Source organism: Excalfactoria chinensis, chromosome 5, assembly GCF_039878825.1.
Source record: "Excalfactoria chinensis isolate bCotChi1 chromosome 5, bCotChi1.hap2, whole genome shotgun sequence".
In the NCBI taxonomy this organism is placed as follows: domain Eukaryota; kingdom Metazoa; phylum Chordata; class Aves; order Galliformes; family Phasianidae; genus Excalfactoria; species Excalfactoria chinensis.
The window spans coordinates 14,075,646-14,095,617 of record NC_092829.1 but is presented as its reverse complement, the minus strand read 5'-3'; the positions used below and the strand labels follow the sequence as shown (position 1 = coordinate 14,095,617).

Below are 19,972 nucleotides of genomic sequence, written 5' to 3'. Positions count from 1 at the left end.
GATAAAAAATAACATGTTGAAAATGGTGCTAAAGCTGCATGGAACTTCAGGCAGTAAGCTACAAAATGTCTTGTACATACCACCACTGGCATTCAACTCCTTCCTATCCATTTTTCTTCTTGCCCATTTCTACTCGCACCAAGACAGGGCTGACATGGTCTACATAAAACACACTTCAGATCCTCTAGCACCCGTTCATTATGCAGAAGGCATCATCACAATTGGCATCCTGCTTGGGAGACATGCAAGACAGACCGAAGAGGCACAAAAGCTAAGATCACCCAACTCTGCATCTGCAGTCCCTTCACACTATAGTTTAGGCACATTGGTAGCAACAAAGGAGATAATACTCTAAAAATCCATAGTTGCTTCTATGTAAAGATACACTGATAAGCCTCATTCTTGAAAGAGCTTCGGTAACGAAAAAGAGATATAGTAATTATATGACTCACTGGAAACTTAGATCTGAACAAGGATTCCCAGCCTGCACTAGAAGTCTGTACAACAGGTTTTCCAGTCCTGCTGTTTGAGAAAGTGTTACAAGTCAGTGATCTAGTAACAGATATAAAAATTAATGTAAATGGGCTCAGAAATGCAAAAAGAACAATTAAGACCGAACCTAGCAGTTTTCTATCAGGATTTGCCACAAGAGCACTCAGATTTTGATTAGTAGTAAGAACATTTATTTCTTCTCCGGAAGATGGACTGCATACAGTTGACATTATTCCATGCTGGATGTTCTGGATGTTATGTCTTTTTGATTCCGCAAGGCAGCCACAATTACCTCTGTCAGCACTTTGAGGCTATCAGAGCACATCTGCTTTTTCTTATATGTGGTCCAATACATCAGGACCACAGGCTACTACAGCAGCAAGGTTAGCTAGCATTGCTTATCCTGCCACAGCCACGCACAGGACCACATACAAGCGAGCACTGCAAACTGCTAAGGAGGACAGAGGAAGACATTGTCCAAGCTACTGGGTTAGTTACCATCAGTGACAGGTGTAAACCTGATACCAGGTATGCAGCAACTTGAAAAGCCTCTTTCAAAGCCAAGCTCCTTATTTTGTTAGTCTATTCATCAAGCTCTGACAGTTCAACTGAATTATATTCAAACAGCTGGCTGCAAAGACAGCATATTCTATTATAGTTAAAGAATGAGAAACTCGCCTCCATAATGAAAAGTTCTGAGCATCCCAGACAAGCTTAAAAAACTGGGAAAAAAAAATTAAAAAACTGCAAGTCCACACAAGTCTTCCAGGAGCACTTATAAAAATCATTCTTTCATGTATGACTCTTCGTAAGTAAGTCAATGCCAACTATAAGCATTACAACACTGCTGTATCTGTGACTCAGCAAGTGATCTGGAAGTACGAAGAAAACTCCCCTCACGTTATTAGGAGAAAAGGATTAAGAAACCAGCAGTTACAATAATGCCACAAAAAGCTAATCAAGATGACTCGTGTCTGTGCTCCTTGTATGCTTAAACACACCACATTAGATCAGAGAATCAACCCCATTCATATCCTGGCTAAGGCTGAAAGCAAGAAAAACAATGGTTAGTACAGCTGAGCCAGAACACAAAGGATTCAATACTTTCTTCCCCCTGAACCTACAAAGAAGAGAAACAAATACCAGCTGTACATCTGATGTGAAACATTCACCGTTATTTCTGTGATCACCTGAACGCAGTTCAGCTGCAGAAGTCTAACTAATCTGAACTAAAACAGACAGCAACTGGCAGCTTAATACCCTAACTGAAGACACAAGCCTTATTCACCAAGATTCACGCATAAGCACGAACTGATGCGAAGTTTATACAAAGTAACTCGGTGCAGCAAAGTAACAAGTTCTTACATGGGTCACTTACATTGCGGTTGATCAACTAAGACAACATAGAGTTATTCCGTGAATGGGGAGAACATCACAAGTCATGCCTTTACAGTACATTATCTTCATTTTAAGCTATACAGCCTGCCTACTACTAAATAAGAGACACTTGGTTCCACATCCTAGAGGAGGGCAGGAAGAAGGAAAACATTTATCCTGCTTTCTTAAAATCAACAGGCACAAGTAGAGAGGGATCTAAACAGGAATCCCCTTCCTCACAAAAAGCAGCATACTGACACAGAGAAGGCAGTCTAAGGTCTACATCTGAAGCAGCATAGAAGACTCAGGAGAATAGTCCTCCTCCTCTATATCTTTCAGACAGTGCCGGTGAAGCTTTAAGTCGTTGAGCTGCTAAGAGCCTCAACAAAGTTAGAAGCACTGAAGTTTCTACATCCAAGATTCTATTTTTATTTCCCCCAATTCTAAAAGAAAGCACAGCATGCAATATGTGGTAAAACCTGAGGTGACCACATCTCAACGGTGCATCTGCCAAACACATCAGATGTGTGTATTATGTTACACCAGCTTGGAGCAAAACCTCATGCAACACTGCTTTCTCGGGGCTAAATTCTCACATGAAGTAAACGCATAAATCATGGCCTCAACGAACACTTTGTGACCTTTCCTCTGTATTTTATGCTAACACTTCAATTGTGTGTCCTCTTTCACCCGATGGCCCCAGAAGGGATGTCGCAGGCGAGCAAGCAGCGGCACGAACCGACACGGGACCCTATCCCACTCGCAGCAGGAATATTCCAGAGGCACAGCGCATAGAGCCCTGCAAGTTTCCTCAGGAACAACAGAGGGACGGGAGCAGGACGCGGTGCGCTCCCCAAACCTGCCCGTGAGCGAAGAGCTGAGCCGGGAGGAGCACTGGGGAAACTCCGGTGCCGGTCTGGGAGCCGCTGGGGCACGGCTGCTGCCCGACCGAGTTCCGCACCCCCACCCCGCGGGACTCGAGCCCGCACGGCAACGGCAGCTCTGCTCAGGAGCGGCCTTAGGGCCGGACCCTCGCGCTCCAGCCCGGGGCTACCCCCGGGCCGAGTCCGCCTCGCTCGCACAACTACGGGAAGGGCCGCTCCCCCCACGGCGGGGACCCCACGGGCCCGCACAGCGCGACGAGGCAGCCCCAAGGGTAGACCGACCGCGGCCGGAGCGCGGCGCTACGTCCCGGCCCCAGGAGCCCCGCCGGAGGGTGTCTGGCGATCTCACCCCCTACCCTCACGCACCGTGACGCCGAGCTCTGCCCTCCTCCTCCTCCTCCTCCTCCTCCTCCCCCTCCCCGCCCGCCTTCCCCCGCGCGGCTCCCCGTGGCACCTCACCTCCGGCAGCCGTTCGCGGCCGCCATCCTCCCCGCTCAGCGCCACCCGCTCCCGCCCGGCCCCGCTCCGGCCGCCGCCATTTTGATTCAGATCCCCTGCCTCGGCCGGGCAAGGGGAGCGGGCACGGCGCACGCGCGGCAGCGCTGCGGAGCCCGGGCCACGTGGTTCGCGATACGGGTGGGGCTGGGGGGGGCAGCGGCTGGGTGGAGCCGTGGTGGCGGTGGGGCCTGGAGTCCGGCTGTGGTGTAAGGGGAAAGGGGGAGGGCGGTGCTGCCCCGTGGTGCTTCCTGCTGACGGGGATGGTACGTCTGGGGCATGAAGGCCCACGCAAAACCACCAGAAGGCGTTATTTGGGGAGCGCTCCCGGGTTCCATTCGGCCCCTACTTGTGGTCGTTGTTTGGCGCACAGCAAAATGGAGCGTGGTGGGGTGCTGCGATGGGGAGCAGCGGCCTGGCCTGAGGAGACGCTTTTCATTCCTGCCAGCAGCCTTTTCCCCGCGTGTGCAGGTGTAGCTTGGGTTGTTTCATGCATTGGTTGTATGCAGGTACACCAGTGCGGGTGGTTTGTCAGCACGTGTTCTTTGTCCTCAAGACTTCCTTAAGCTGCTTATATCGAGTGTGAGCTTTGCTCCTCGTGCTTCCAAACTGCTGGGAGCTCATTAAGGGCAGGCAGGCCACAGATTCCAGCTTGATTGTTCATGCTTAAGCTTATAATAACCCAGAAATAAATGTGCACTGTTTTCCCTCTTCACAGAATCACTGAATGGCCCGGGTTGGAAGGGACCTCAAGGATCATGAAGCTCCAACCACTCATCCTTCTTCCTTCCAGCATTGTGAATTAGCATTTTGCACACCTGAGTGACAGTAAGTGTTAGTAGTGAAAGGGTTTGTAGCTCTTCTCCACCACAGGCAGTAATACTACTACTGCTACACTTTCTTGATATAAAGGTGCATGTGGACCATCGTGTTCAAAATATATCAACCACTCTTCCTGTAAGATCACTGTTTTCTGAATCAGTGAAAGTGACTAGTAATATATGCCAAAGATTTATTAGAGTAAGAAATCACTTAAGTAAATCACACCACTTTAGCTCTCTAGAACTGCATACATCTACCATACATCTGTGTATAGAGGGTCTGAGATAACAGTTTCATGTGCAGGTCAAAAATCTGATTAATTCTCATGGCTGATAATATTCAGCAAGCTGGAAGCCACATCTATGATCATTCTTGGTTGATAAGAACAAGCTCTGACTTATTATATGCCCTCCTGCCTTTACTGGTGTTCCATTTCTGAAGTGGAACCTTCCTCCCACTTGGTATCTCTCTGTCCTCCAACCACTCTGTAATTAGCTTTACTAAATGCAGCAGACCTCTCTAACTACCACTTTGCATAACATTCCAGGATACCAAATGGCTTACCAAGAAGCTAAATAAAAAAACAACTTTTGATACATTTGGCCGTTCTGTAGACTGTTCTCTGACTGGATTCCATTCAAAAAGTGGAGGAGAAACAGTTAGTTGGGCCAGTGGTTATTATCTTGCTCTCCTTGGTTGTTTAACCATCTTAGTTAATTATATGTTATCTGATACACTAGCATCTGAGATACACCACTTTTGGCTTCTCTATCCTCGCAGTACCAGAGGGAGTTGGGGATTTTTTAGAGTACCAATTTGATAAAATTCACGCTCTCAATATTATACTTGTATATGTTCAGAGGAGACTATATCCCGTACAACATGTTTGTGGTTGCCATTGTTGTCTGAAGAGCTAATCAAACTCACTAGCAGGCAGGGCTCAGTTTCTCCAAACTATTGCCTGCTAGAGCCTGGTCCTCTTCAATTCTTTTTCTTAAGCCTGCCCTAACCCACTTTTCCATTTCCTGCTGTTTGGTACCACAGTACTGAATACCACATTACTCAGTGCTTAATGTAGTTCTATTCTGCACTGGTTGGATTCCTGAAGAAATGTGGCATATGACCGTATGCTTTTCTGTGCATATATATAGTTTTAGTACTTGCTGATCATTTTCTCATTTGGGTTCTTATAAATGCTACAACTACAGAAAAGGCTTCGTTTGTTTTAACCTTCAAAGCAAAGCAACTGAGAGACACAGAATTATACGAAACTAAAGTGCAGTAGTTTTAGGGCATGTGGAATTGCTAACTTACATCTGTGAGACAATGCTTCTCAAAATTATCCATTATTTATAATATCTTTGTTACAACTTTCACAGGGTTTTACTGAGATCAGCACAGAAATAAGAACTAATGGAAATTAGGATAGTAAAATACAGGTCACAGAGCTTTTAGAATGAGGGAATATACCCTCAGCAACATACCAGCTTGGTTTTCAGGTGATATAAGCTAGTTAGGATTTCTTGCCAAAGATCTATAACTTTATAAAAAACAATAATCCATTTTTCCTTATAGCAAGCCTTTCACATAATCTTACAAACAGTGAAAATGAGAAGGGAAGGAAAAGAAAACTTGCAGGCTGAATGCTTGCTTTGTTGGCATTTTTTATTATTCTTATATAAAAACAAACAAACAAACCAAAACCCAAAACAACAGAGTGTAGTCAAAATGGCTTGTTAGATTAGAGTGCCAAGACCTTGCTCTGCAGTGATTATCCTTGCTAAAGTAAGCTTCTTTGCTTATATCTCAGCAACAAATGGTGTGTTGGTTAACAAGTTGGGGTGACATCTGGCAGGTTGGAAGTGAGGAAGGCCACCTTCTGCTTTTGCTCCAGACTTTTTAAAGCACTGAGGTTACCCCTTGCCTGCAGTGCAGTGTCTTTGTCTCTGGAGGACTATGTGGTCTCATGCAGTAGGCAGCTGTGAAGCAGGCCAAAAGTAAGCTGATCAGATCCCTCTGCCATGTGGGATCTTGGAGTCAGACTGTAAAACACTGAGATCCAAATCTTGCTGTGGAAGAGTGGGAAATGGAAGCTAACTGGTTTTATTTGCAGGTAAATATGTTTTCTGAGATGAGAGCGTAAGAGTTTCACACCATCTGACAAACACCCCCAGATCATGTGCATATTGCATACACATCACCTCTCTGATCACATAATTGTAATCTTCACACAGTGCTCTCAGAAGTAAACTGATCTTCAGTTTTCTTTATGACTGAGAAATGTTCATTTTGTCTGATTTAATATAATTTCTTAATGTCCTAATAAGCAAAACCTCATGCATGCCTTAGATATTGTGAAATGGCATCTTCTTTTTAAACAAACAAAGCAGAGATTTAGGTACTGTCTGAGCTACGCAACGGTTCTCAGTCCCTCCGCTTATTTTGGATGATGTAATGCTTTATTCATTCTTTTGCAAGGTCTTCTGTGAAATACTTGGTGATGGAAATCACTGTATGCGCACATTACATTTTATCTCCAAAATCAAGAATGTTGGTTGGAAAAATTGATTATATGCCACCACTTGTTAAAAATAAAAGCAACCCAAACGTCTGTTGTGGTTCATTTACTCTTCATTTGCACTAGGAGAAGCTCAAGCTTTGAAATAACCCCTGGATATTTGTCAGAGTTTACTGAAGAGGAAACAGTTGGCAAAAAAAAATAGTTCATTTCCACTGATTCATTTCTTGTCCGTGGTTCATTTCTTAGACTTTTGGATGCTTCATTCTCTTTTCATTCCAAATGTGCATGTCTACTGATTATCATTATTAATGATCTATTTGTATTGCTGTGCTGTGTGGATGCCCTAATCAAATCTGGGGTCCCACAAAGCTGAATGGCAAGCCAAACTCAGGTTCCAGTACATGCTCTAGAGAGTTTGCAAATGAACTGTAAGGTATGATTGTACAGTGTACAGAAATGCTCTTGCAAACCACTGAGAGAACTGGATGTGCATAATATTCAGTGATAGCTGGGGTCACACCCCACACTGCAGAAGTTATAGCTGATTGCCTAACATAGAATTGCCAGCTGTGTTACTTTGAGAATGCAATTTTGTCTTGCTGTAAGCAACATCTTTTTATTCACGACCATCTGAAGTGTAACTACTGAATATTACAGATCAAGTCCTTAAGGTCCAATTTATCATTACTTTTTCCAGTGTTTCTATACCAATTTCAATTTTATGGTGCTCAGGGCAGTAAATCAAAGCTATAGAAAAGGTTACAATAATTTTAGTGCTATCTGTTTATTGCTGTATAATTCACTGTAACTACATCCTCAAGGGCTGAAGGATAGATTGGAAACTGATGCTTATTATGCTAAGCAAGCTTCCTTTTTGTCAGTGATGAATGATGAGATTCTACAAGTATATAGATGTGGGTTATTACTAGCTCCTTAATTTTATTCTTTTTCTGTTTTCCTTCTTACTATCTGAGCATTCATCAATACCTACTTTAAAATTTGCTAGTAGGGTATTCACCATACTCACACACGTTGCTTGTGATATATCATCCTACAGCCTCTCACAGAAAAGATTTGCTAGGGGGTACAGAGCCACCCTGCGCTTCTGAGAGGCCTGGTGAGTCTGATGAGGTGAAATAGTGGCATCCAAACTATCACTGTGGCAGAGGTGGTAAATACGTCCTCTCTGAGGCAGGTGGCAGAAAACAAGGGTATAGCACAAGGCTCTGAAGAGACATGAGGAGAAGACCTGACATCCTGTGTTGGTGTGGTAATGCTCTTTGCAGTTTGTCAGTGGAGAGAAAGATGCCAAACCTACACCACTGCAGATGAACTCATTGCTTGTTTTGGCTGCAGATGTCTGCACGACTGGTGTTTTCCAGCCACTTTGTACTTTATCAAATGATGGCATTTCTTTTTTTCACAGGGTTCATTTTTGTGAGCTGTTCATGCAGCATGGGAGGAACACTGACTGAGCGGTCACTCAATGTATTGATCTCTCCCCATAGTTCAGAGTGTGGCACTATTCCAACTTTACTGCATGTTCTTCAACCCCTGTTTTGAATTCAGTTACGAACTTTCTTTTTGTGAAAGCTAAAGGCTTCACATGCACTAGAGAATTTTCCAAAAGCAATTGTTCAGCCCACCCTGTAGGTTAGGAGGTGAGTTGGTTGGACTTTGGGAAAGCAGAATTAATTAACTCCATTTTACTGCTCTTCCTTTCCTTCATGAAAAAACAGGAACACTTATTTCATAGCCTCATCCACCTTTCCCATCTACATTCTCAACTGGTTCCTTCCTGCTTCCTGGAATTAAATGGAAGAATGAGCTCCCTTCTAGCTGTATTCTCAATAAACACATCACTAATGCATTCCAAGACTTAGCTGGACAATCTGTTCAGTATCTTTTTTGTCTACTCTATGTACAGATGGCAAAGTCTCTATTTTCCAAATGTGGAGCTTTGGCCGATTCTGTTAGTTGCTCTCAAAAAGCTTTGTTCTCACAATTTTTCCTGCTTAGTGTCCCTGTGACACCACTCTTGTCCATTTTTCCTTCTTGATCATTGCTTGTATGTTAGCATTCTGGTAACACAGTAACTCTCAGCTGTGCTAACTGAGCTGTAAGTTGATTATTGTATTTAAGATTCCTACGGTTTATCATTTATTTCCTCCACTTCTTGCATTAATGTATGAATATTTGGAGTGTTAAGGGAATTAACTCACTGGACAATCCTCCTTCTGATACTTTAACCAAAGCAAAGGCACTGTCTTCCATTCTGTCCAAGATTAACAGAACACTTATCCAACAACTTGTAGAAAATTGTTCCAGTTCTCAGAGAACCGAGGTCCCTCTGCAGCTACAATTTACACAGATGAATACACATCCGAGATGGATCTCTCACTTCCTTGACCTGAATTCATAACTGGGAAAAGAAAAAAGACTACGAGCTGAATCCTCTGCTGCCTCACCCTTGCTCTTTGCACTTTGCAATTGTATATATCTATTCAGACTGTCTCCTAGCACTATCCTTGGCACTCGTGGTTGAAGAGCATGATGAAACAATCAGTGAACTAGCAAGGATCTGCCTTCTCTTTCCAAGAGTTTGAAAGCATTTCTCTTGGGAGATCGGGACAGAACAGGACAGTGTGGGTCTGACCAGTGGAGGAGAAATCACTACCACTTTTTGTTTCCTCCCTGGTTGTTGTGTGTCTGTCATCTTTTGAGGACTGCAGTTATCCTTCCTTCACCATCAGTGCTAAATCCTTGCTTGCTGCCTAGAGCCTGGTTCTCCAACCTCAAAAGCATCTGGCATCTTAGAAGAGTAGCTAACTCACCCCAGCTGACAGTGCTTCTGCACACTACTGCAGCTGGCCTGCTTTCCTCATTATGTTGCTTTTTTGAAGGAGAATTTGAGAAGGAAAATAAATTAATTAGAAATTCCTGTCCTGAGGTACTCCAAAACTATGCAAGAAAGGAGAAAGCTATGAGGCACTGGATGAGGATTTTTGCTTCAGAAGACCTCTGACTGTGATTGTCCCACAGCTGCTGCTGACCAGTGTTTTGTTTTCGGACAGTAGTGATGCTGATGTTGCTAGAGAGATCTATAATTCCACTGAGCCACAAGGCAATGCAAGAATAGACAAAATGTTATTAACAGGTTTTCATTAACAATTAACAGCTCATGAAGACTGATGACTCCTAATGTGAGATCCAAGCTAACATCAAAAGTGGGAGCAAAGTTTCCTCTTGGGAGAGAAAAAGGAGAAAAAGTAAATAGAATACCATACAAATATTGACACTTTTCAGTCTGTTGCCATTTTTCAATATAAAGATGAGTTCTGAGAAGGTTATGTACTTCTTTTTTTGCTGTAGGGGTCCTATTGTCTTCATAGGATGAATCTTGGCTATGAGAAACTGTATCACCAGGTTGCCACAGCCATAGAATTTGCTCTACTGGCATGCCTGTATACATAGAATATGTGGTATGTGTATGTCCTATGCAAACCATTCAGGTTAGAAGGAGCTACAGCAATTGCTTAAATGAGGTTTTTGCCTTGGAAGCCCCTTTTAAATAGTTCTAAGTTGTGTCAGATGTAGTTCTCTGTTGACTGAGAATTCAAGAGCTTTTGGATATATGGTGTAAGTACAGATCTAACAGATAAAGTCTACCCTGAGTGCAGCAAACTTAAATTGATAGAACCTCACGGTGATTTAAATTAATAATTTCTTGAAAATCTGGTTCTGCTTATGTTTCAAGCTTTTGACTCCACCTCACTTTTGCCTTTGAAGTTAACATTCAGTGCATGCTGATCTTTGTTTTCTCTCAAGCACTTTCATCCTCTGCCTTAAGCCATCCCATGTACATGGGAGGAGATCCGTGCAAAAGACTCTTTTTCAAATCCCTCCTTAAAACTAACCTTTGCTGTGAATCTTAGGCATGGTATGCTGTTACTGCTTGCTGTGCTGCATGTGTCGGTTTCCTCATTCCTCTTCCTTTTTCCTATCACAAGTGCATTTATTATTGCCTCAGCCTTTCTTGTTATAAAGAAAAACAAACAAACCAAAAAGGGATCCTGATGCACCAGAAGTGTTACTTTGATGAGACTGGCTTTGCTTGGAGCTAATCTTTTCTTCAAGCAGCTATTGCAAGTGGTGTTTTGGGATAGATATTGATAGGCCTCTCAGGTTCTCTTGGGACAGTGACTCCACCAATTATTGAAGAACAGAAAGGAACTGATGTCAATTCCTGATAGTTTTCCCACTTGATGTCTGATTATCTCTTTACTTCACTTTCCAAAGCATTATTTTATTTGTATAGATGTATGTATATGATGTATGTATAGATAGTATGTAATGTGACATAATATCTCTTGGTGGTTCAGACCCTGCTGAATTAAACCTGCGCACTGGGGAGATTGGTCTAAGGTTAGGCACTGCATTTCTTTGCTGCACAAAGGAGGCGTGCCCTTACATTCCTATGCGCAGAATTCCATCTTCAGTCTGTAATTCTTAGTGACCAAACTTTGGACATTACAATGAGCATTGCAGGAAGAAGACAAAAATGCTAAAGATCACCTAGAGAAATTGGTGACCTGGCTCTGTGCTGGGTCTTAGAATAGCATCAATCCCCAGAATTGACTGTGGTAATTACTTTGTGATGCCTATTTGCAACAGAAGAATAAGCCAAAAAGTTATGTGTTGTGGGGGATCTGATGGAAAAAAAGAAACAGTAAGTGCTGTATTTTAAAAACAAGAAGAGCACTTTTATCCAAATTGGACAAATAAGAGTATTAAGCCTTGCTTGCTTTTGAAAGAATTCCTCTGACTAATGACTACCAGCCATGGGGATTCTCTTGTCCAAAATACAATTTGTTGAGCAGTCATACCAATTGGCTGTCTCCTCCCCCTGTCTGTGTTGGCCCAGTGCCACTGTCTTCAGTTGTACAATGTCAGCTCATACCGGCTGAGGCTCCAGACCATCGTATGCTTATTCATCAGATTCCAAGGGAAAAAATATAAATAGCACTTAGCTCTCTTACAGCTCCCTACAGAAAAGTGGAGGAGTCTCATCTCCATTTAAATAGGAGATAAAAGCTAAATACAAGATATATAAAATCTTGAAATTTTGGTGATGAAAAACTGCTTTTGTTCCTCTGAAAAAGATGGAATGTAGTCACTGACTGGTAGATGTAGGATAAATGCCTTGATTGAAATGAAGGTCCTTTATTAAAAGTAGAATATTTTTCCAGATGAATTTCAGTGCTTTTGGAGAATTTAATTGTTTCTACCAGTTTTAGCAATCTATTGGTTAACTTTGTGATAGTGAAGAGAGGTAGCAGACAGTTTGAGTCCTTAGTGTATACAGAAATATCTGGTGGAAGAGCTGACCGAATATTCAGCCTTCTTGGAAAGTAGTTTCTTTTTAATGAAAAAGCTACAGCCAGAAACAGAGGAGCATTTGCTGTAATTACCTCTGTGCTGACCCAGAAGCCACATTCACGCTCCTGCCTGTGAGACTGCCTGCCAGTTCCTCAGTGCCTTTGAGACCAGTCTTACTGCACCGGATCATTCCTAGGATCAGACTTTGAACTGGGATTTTGCTGGCATTCAGGTGTGCCAAGGCAGTGGGAGGAATACTAGACATCAAGCGGTCTCTGCATTCCAGCTTTTCCTTCAGGTGACTGTATGACTCGACCTCCCAGAACAAACATGTTGCATACTGTATGTCAGAAAAAAAAAGGCAAAGAATATTTCCATCCCTGGCTGAAGGAAGGTTTATGTTGCTTTTCATGCTACTTACTAGGGTGGGAAAAAAAAATCAAAACAGATTTAGGTAAGCATGAGTCTGCTTTTTGTTGTGCAATGATTTAGTGCCATCTACAGTGGGAAATGTGCCTTGAAGACCAAAAATCATCAGGGGTTTAAGTCACAAGGAAAGCAAAGCTGTGTAAGCAAAAGATTACCTTAGGATTATTAAACAAAGACAGTATGAAAAGCTAGATGATAATAATGATTAAGCACTGGAGCAGACTGCCCAGGAAAGTGGCGCAGTTGCTGTGCCTGGAGGTATTCAAGGGACGAGTAGATGAGGCACCAAGGGAAACGATTTCCTGATGGGACTCTGTAGGCCTTGATCCCGTGTAAGCACTGCTCAGCAACAACTGAAATACTGGTATATCATCAACACTGTTTTGTCAAAAATTCAAAACAGAGAACTGTAGGGAACAATCAAATTTAATGAGCTCTTCTAGTTAAAAACTGGAATGAACCTCAGCTCTGCAGACCCCAGGTGGCAGTATCGGTACTGAAAAGCCCAGGTTGTGGCTCAAAGAGATCCAGGTGATCCATGTGTAGTGACATTATGGCCTCAAGTTGCAACAGGGGAGATTTAGGTTGGATGTTAGGAAATACTTCTCTGAGAGAGTGGTCAGGTGCTGGAATGGGCTGCCCAGGGAGGTGATGGAGTCATGGACTCTGGAGGTGCTCAAGAAATATTTAGATGTTGTACTGAAGGACATGGTTTAGTGGGAAATACTGGTGATAAGATGATGGTTGGACTGGATGACCTTAGAGGACTTTTCCAACCTTGATGACTCTATGTTTCTATGATTCTATGTTTAGGTAGTTTGGCAGTCAGTGTGGCCAAGGAACATTGCTGCATTCATAAAAACACTTCCAGCATTTTTCCCAGATATCCTTCTGAGAGCCTCTGTGGATTGAACAAGAGTTTCAGTGAATCTCAGAATGAAAAGATCATGAATTCATGATAAAATGCATCTAGGTTGAATCTTGCCTAGAAATAAACTTCAGAATAGTTCCTATTTGCAAACTGGAGCATTTGTTGTTCTGTATTTGAAGAAGTAACTAAGAGGAAAATCAACACCAAGTCCTCTGTATTTTTACTCTTATTTTTACTGATCTGCAGTTTATGGAAAAAATAGAATATTGTTGGCAGCAGACACATTTATAAGTATCAGATGAATTAGATTTTATTGAGGTCAGATGTAATGATGTGACTTAGTGGTAGAAATAGAATTGATTTTGTTCCACTTACAAATCTTGCAGTAAGAAAGCTGCAGCTTGAGAAGTCGCCCCTGCTGTAATTTTCCTCATTTAATCAAATTAAAGCAAGCAAACAAAAGACACCAAAAATCCCACCAACATAGTTACAATTACTTCTATTTAAAATACAGTGTTTAAGTTTCATCATTTAATCAGTTTTACTGATTAAAACTCACCATGAATACAACTGTTCTAAATCTACATTGCTGTAAAACACCTATTTTGAATTCATAGGTTTTTTGAAGCATCTTTAATGTATTATCACAGCAATAGTTCAGGAACTAGTTCAGAGCAATTGAAATGTTTTCATCTGTGAAACAGCAATGATAGAAACAGACTTTCAAATACAGTAGCAAGGATTTTATTTGGGAGAATCTTACTAAAGATAGATAAACCAAAAGAAAGAAAACTACACCCAAAACTATAATGGATATGAAGAAATCTCTCTCCAATGAGGTCATTCCTCATTATATTTTGCGAGGAGTGACAAACCTGCTGTCCTGCCGACTGGTGATAAGAAGACCTGAAGACTCCTCTTTCAGATAAATATCAACATGGGTTGTAGTTCTGCACCCAGTCTAATAAGGCACTTTACCTGTTGAAAGGGGTAGCAACGTGTTGTGATTGCATGCTACAGTGATGTGGTTGCCCATGCAAGGTATCAGGGCAGGGAGAAGGGACAGACTGGAAGGCAGTGGTGCTGATTTTAGCTCAGAATGATCAATTTTCTGCCTCTTTCATAGGTTTCACCTCCAAGGTTGGGGAATCTTTTTGATCCTTCTGCATCATGATTTTCTGCAAGCAATAATAAATCTTCATTCTCTTTAAAATAAGGATTTCAGTTTCAGTGTGCAAGGCAGTTATAAATTCTCTGTGCAGCAGGTTTTCTTCCCTCAAGTGATATTCTGAAACTGAGTGCAGTGGAAAATACAAATAAGCATTAACATCCTGCACACCTGCTTCAGTTTTTTCAATAAAATAAACACGGGGCTTCACACTGACGTAAAACTGTTCAAACAGCTTTATGCAGTTATCTGTAGCTTTCCCAGTAGCAGAGGAGGGAGAAAATGAACTACAGCACCAGAGTGTTAGTGCTGTACTGCGGGTGTCTCGTGGGGAAGCACTTTGCTGGCACACTGCTGGGGATGGTTCCAGCTGTGCTCTGACCTCCCAGCTCAGGAAATGATCCTGGTTAGTGAATGTGAAAGAAGGAACCTCAGAAACTCAGAGCTGAATGATCCCAGTGGTTGCAGTCTAAAGAGCAAGTATTCTTAAAATGTGGAAGGAGCAAGGAGCTGTCCTGTGGGACCAGAAAAATAGGGATGTTTTTAAGGTTGTAGAGAAGAAGAGGGCTGCTGAGTAATCTGAGCCAGTCAGAAGAGCCTGGAAGTCCTCCTGCTCCTGAAGTTAGAAATAACAAACTTAAGAATGGCAAAAGGCTTTACGAATCTAATATATTGTGGGAAAACTCCTAGAGTTCAGAAGCTGCATGTATGTGCTATATGGAGCTCTGGCAAAGCAAGCAGGATTACAGGTGAGCCTGAGGCACTATGCAGCCAATGAGACCTAGATGAAAAGGAAAAAGGCCAGTGCTGAGGCAAGAACAGCTGAGTATTTTTTAGGGAAAGCCTAATAAATGCTATTCACTGCTATGTAAAAGCATACAGGCTGGCTTTAACTGCCAGGATGCAGCATTGTGGTGCACAGAGGTCTATGATAGTGATAAGATTGGCTTGGACTCCACAGCTGAATAGAATATCTATTAAAATATAGAATGTCTCATCTTCTAGCAAACCTGCAGAGATCTGGAAGACAATTGCCAAGTTTGGTAAGATCAAGTAATTCTGGTGAGGTTTGTGCACGTAGATAGCTGGAAGATGAAAGGAGAATCTCAGTTTATATAGCCTCTTATCACAGCTACAGAGAGAAGTACACTTTCCATGTAGAAAACGTAAACCCCAAGCAAGCAGAAGAACCTGACAACTGCTATTTAAAAAAAGTTGAGAGTGTATACCTAGCACAACCTCTTCATGTTAGAGGGAATGTCTCAGGAGTTTTGATTGATTTGGGCTATTTATTGCATGTTTGTCTGATATCATCACAGCTGTTGACTGTAATTTGGTCTTTTGCTCCCTAATTACTTTACACTCGCCTCTCAGATATTTATTTATAGACAAATTCTCTACCTGTTTTGCTCAGGAAAGACATTTAGTGAATGGGGAGGATTAACAGGAATAAAACCTTTTGTCTTTTCCTCCATAAAACTTGAACAAGAAAATATACCGAGATAACAAAACCGATAATATTCACACCAGCCATGTCTGCTCAGTCAGGGAGCCAGTGTTGTTTGTTTGTGTAGACTGCCAACTCTTTGCTCTTCACACCTTGCTAACACATTCTGCATGTTGTCAAAAAACTCAAGCTGAGGCTTTCACCACCACCACCGCGCTGCTGGCTGCATTGGAAGTGAGCTTGGAGGATATATTATGGTGAAAACCTGGAGAAGGATGGCAGTTGTCTGCTGCAAGCTTTGGAAACTGAAGGCAAGAGGAAGAACAGGAGAAATTAATAAAATGTATTTAGTCAAATGAATAGAGAATCTAATGTGCTGCATGTTTATTAAACTGAATGAAAATTTTCATGTCTACATGTAGGAGACAGATTTCATCTATAAAAAATAGTTGGAATGGAAATGGTACGCTGTAGCAGAGAGGACAGTTATTTGCTCTTGTGCCTCTCAGCCTCTGTGTGTAAAAGAAGCGTATTTTATACAGATGTGCTTAGACTGCTGAATGCCTGATTGCTGCTGGTGAAAGCTGACCAGTTATATACCAGCTCCAGCTGCAAGCTGAGTTGCCAAATTAGTACAGATCTGGTCCTGGGCTGACAGCTCAGCTTGCCACCACCATGACTGAGCACAGAGTGGGCATGTATCCGCACAGCCACTTCTCAAACAGCCCCTATGAGTAATGCTAGTGGCATTACTTCTCTCCTACTTCCCACTGAAACACACTGCCTTGGTGTCAGGCCTGGGCAGCTGGCTGCATGCAAGCAGGTGATGTTTCCCTGCCTGGTAGCCTAGCAGGCTGCTTGGCTACTCAGTACATCTGGATCAGCAATATTTTGGGTAGGATGTGGAGGAAGGTGATGTGCTCTGTAGCAGGGACAAGGAGCAGGCTTTGTTGGTCAGACTGAAGGTGGTAAATGAATGACAAGTGTGGGCACATGGGAATTTCAGAGCATATGGCTTGATGTGCAATTAATCTCAGTGACTATGGGGAAAGGGAGGATGGATGTGAGGACCAACATTTCTCCCCATTTTGTGCAGCAGCAGGCAGACACCTCCCCATCGCTGAGCTGTAGGAGGTGCCTGCATGATCTGGAGTGTTTTCCTCCCACTCAGCAGCACACACACACTGCTGCTGCTGACCCCAGGGCAGCTGCTGCCTGCTGTAGTCTGGCTTATGTTGGTGCTTTATGCATCCAACTTAAAAATAAACGGGCTTGACTGTCAAGCAGACTGAACAGTACTCAGCATCCTACAGGCTTTGAGAAGTAGAAAATAGGAAAGGACTGTGAAGATTCTCACATCAGTAGTTGCTTCCTGCCCAGGATTCCTCATACTGCTTTCTGGGATAAAGCAATGGTCTGGGCAATGCACCACACATCCCTGCTTTTCCGCCTCAGGCCTGCATGCTGGAGTGGCCGCAGCATCCATAGCTCTCCACCGGAGGGGAAAGTGGGACTGGTGGTAAGTTCCTTGTGCCCTCATTTCTTTCTTCACGCATAGCTTGAGCTAAGGCTCAGTCTTTTCTGAAGAACTTCCTCTTGCTGCTCTTTTCTGTGTATACAACATAGGTTTTCTTCAGACCTGCCCCACACCCTTACTAGAAACCCAGAATCTTCCCAGGGACTTCTCTGCACTCACAGAGTATCTCCTCCCACCACCTCTTGGACAGCATGTGCCATTCTGGGAGAATGGGGTTGCTCTCACAGCATTCTACAGACAGACATATGACAAAATCCTATCTCTGTGGAGAGCTCATTTACAGCTCTCTAGCTGTAGGTGTTCCTACTCATTGCAGTGGATTTGGACTAGATGACCTTTAAAGTTCCTTCCAACCAAAACTATGATTCTCTTTATGAGCCTTGATTATACTCTCCAGCAGTACTACGAGACTATAGAAGACATTTAATTAATTACTAAATCTTCAGCAGCAACTCCCTGCTCTACTATATAATCTCCCCATGTTAGTAGGTGCCCAGAGCTCTCATACATGACTGGTAGGAAGCTATGCCACAGGAACTATCAAGCAAATAGTACTACTTCAATAAGGAGTATATGCATTAAAAGCCCAATAAGTAGGCACAAAAATGCACCAACTCTGTAGGAAAATGGGAGATCTGCCACCTCTTCTGAGTGCTTTTAAATGTGCCTTGTGTATGTGTGCTTGTGCATGGCGTGGACTAAGACTTTCTTTTTTTCAACTGACACGGATTATTAAGCTTCTAGTTCAAACATGCAAAATGTCCCCTCTGTGGATTATTTTTCCTCTGCAGTCATCACATTTGTGGAAATATAGATGCAGAAGTTCAACAATATCCCATAATTTGGTTGGCAATGGGCTGCTTACCCTGGAAGAGCTCCCGTTTGTTTAGCATTATTTTACTGTATTCCCTTTCATTTAGGAGACAATCATTGGATTCTCAGCATTCTCACTGTCAGTTCTCGGACCAGCTGGATGGCTTCTGTGCCACCTTCCAAGCTATAAGACGGAACAAAAAGCATCCCATTTTTTAAGGGAAAAATTAAGATCTGGGAGCAGTGGTAAGCTGTAACACACCTGACTTGGAATCTCTTGAAGAGGAGCATACAGAGACTTGAGGGCCAGTTTTAAACAAATTGACTGAAAAATGAGTTCAAGTTTTATGTATTGCTTCTGAATGAAAAAAAAGAAAAAGAAAAAGCTCCGCATAGAGAATACAACTAAATCTCCCATTTCTTAGCAGAAAGCTGTATATATTTGCAGATGTTGTAGATGTTAATCCTGATGTAAAAGGTTTACTGAGAGAAAATAGTGGTGGGTCCATTCCTCTGCTGAACGGATGAGAGGAAATACAAAGAAATGTTTATGGTACTTTCATTTAGACTCATCTGAAACAAAAGCTTTAAGAGTTTAAGTCAATTTTCTTGAACCTCTGCCCTTTAGATGCATTCTTTTGGTGTCCCCTACCCAATTTAATTTGCTACCAGGATAAAGATTATTCTGTTAGTAATGATTGTCAAATGTACGAATATATTTTCGAGTTGTTCATTTAAATTTGTGATAGTTGAAAGATTTTGCCATGTTTGCTGTTTAAAATGATTAAAATGATAAATACTTGGAAATCTAGACCATGTTTCAAATAAACATAATAAATAGTATCTGTTATGTCATGTTGTGTTATATAGGAATAATGGTTTCGTGCCTGCTTTGCAAAAAAATGTATGACGTTAATCTTTTGCGATGCCTGAAGTATTACAGAACATGAAAGTGGTGTCTTCCCTTCCCCCCTCACCCAAACCTGTAGCTTTGTGAATCCAGCATCTTGATCTGAGGCCCAGTTATGCATCTGGAAACTTTCCTACAGATTTTAATGAGTTTTGGATAGGGGCCTATCCAGAGAAAGATCCATGCCAGTAACTGAAGCGAAGCTGGGAGAGTGCTCTGTGAAACACTGCTCTCGCATGCTGTGAATATATCCACTGACATCAATTAGGCTGTTCTGCAGAACCTTTTGTAAGAAAGCATTTTGAACATTTCTGTGTGCCTGCTTGTCCTGCACCCAATTTTGTCATCCATGTCTCACCTGGTAATAGCTAAATAAATCAGTAAGACACCTCATCTTTCAGCTGCTGTACTTGTCTCTTTTTATTATGGTAATGAATAGTGAGTTTGCCTGGTTGTAATGAGTAATGAGTGTGAGTGACGCATGGAGAATTGCACTAGATGAGATGTGATAAAAAGGTCATCCAGTGTATCACATCTGGAAGTATAAGTATGTAGGGACGTTTATATTGAAGCAGGAATGATTTTTAGAAGCTCCATACCTACAGAACTGCTTGAAATATAAATATTATTTGTAAATGCTTATTTTTTTCTTCCCAGATTTCCAGTCCATTTCAAGCATTTTTCCCTAAAAGCAATCATATATTTTAAAACATATTATATATATATATGCTATTTTAGGGGTATTTAAAAATAATGCTTTTTTGATGCATATTTCTTCACTGATGGTCTTTAAATGCTGATGGATTTCAAATCACAGTACTGAGGCT

The 19,972-nt window shown here is 42.2% G+C and overlaps 1 protein-coding gene and 1 long non-coding RNA gene across 3 annotated transcripts in view; one reads left to right on the top strand and one right to left on the bottom strand.

Moving 5' to 3' along the window:
- Positions 1-3,375, bottom strand: part of BTBD7 (BTB domain containing 7) — a 48,819-nt gene extending 45,444 nt beyond the window's left edge. Inside the window, exon 1 of one of the 2 annotated variants that reach the window (XM_072338543.1) lies at positions 3,213-3,375. The gene's annotated coding sequence lies outside the window, so the exon portion shown is untranslated. The remainder of the gene's footprint in view (positions 1-3,212) is intronic. The other variant, XM_072338542.1, reaches the window with a different exon arrangement.
- Positions 3,376-3,400: 25 nt separating this feature from the next.
- On the top strand, positions 3,401-19,537 carry LOC140253129 (uncharacterized). Its single transcript, XR_011903779.1, has 3 exons — positions 3,401-3,514; positions 3,967-4,076; positions 18,343-19,537. It is a non-coding gene; the product is annotated as an uncharacterized lncRNA (long non-coding RNA).
- Positions 19,538-19,972: the final 435 nt, after the last annotated feature.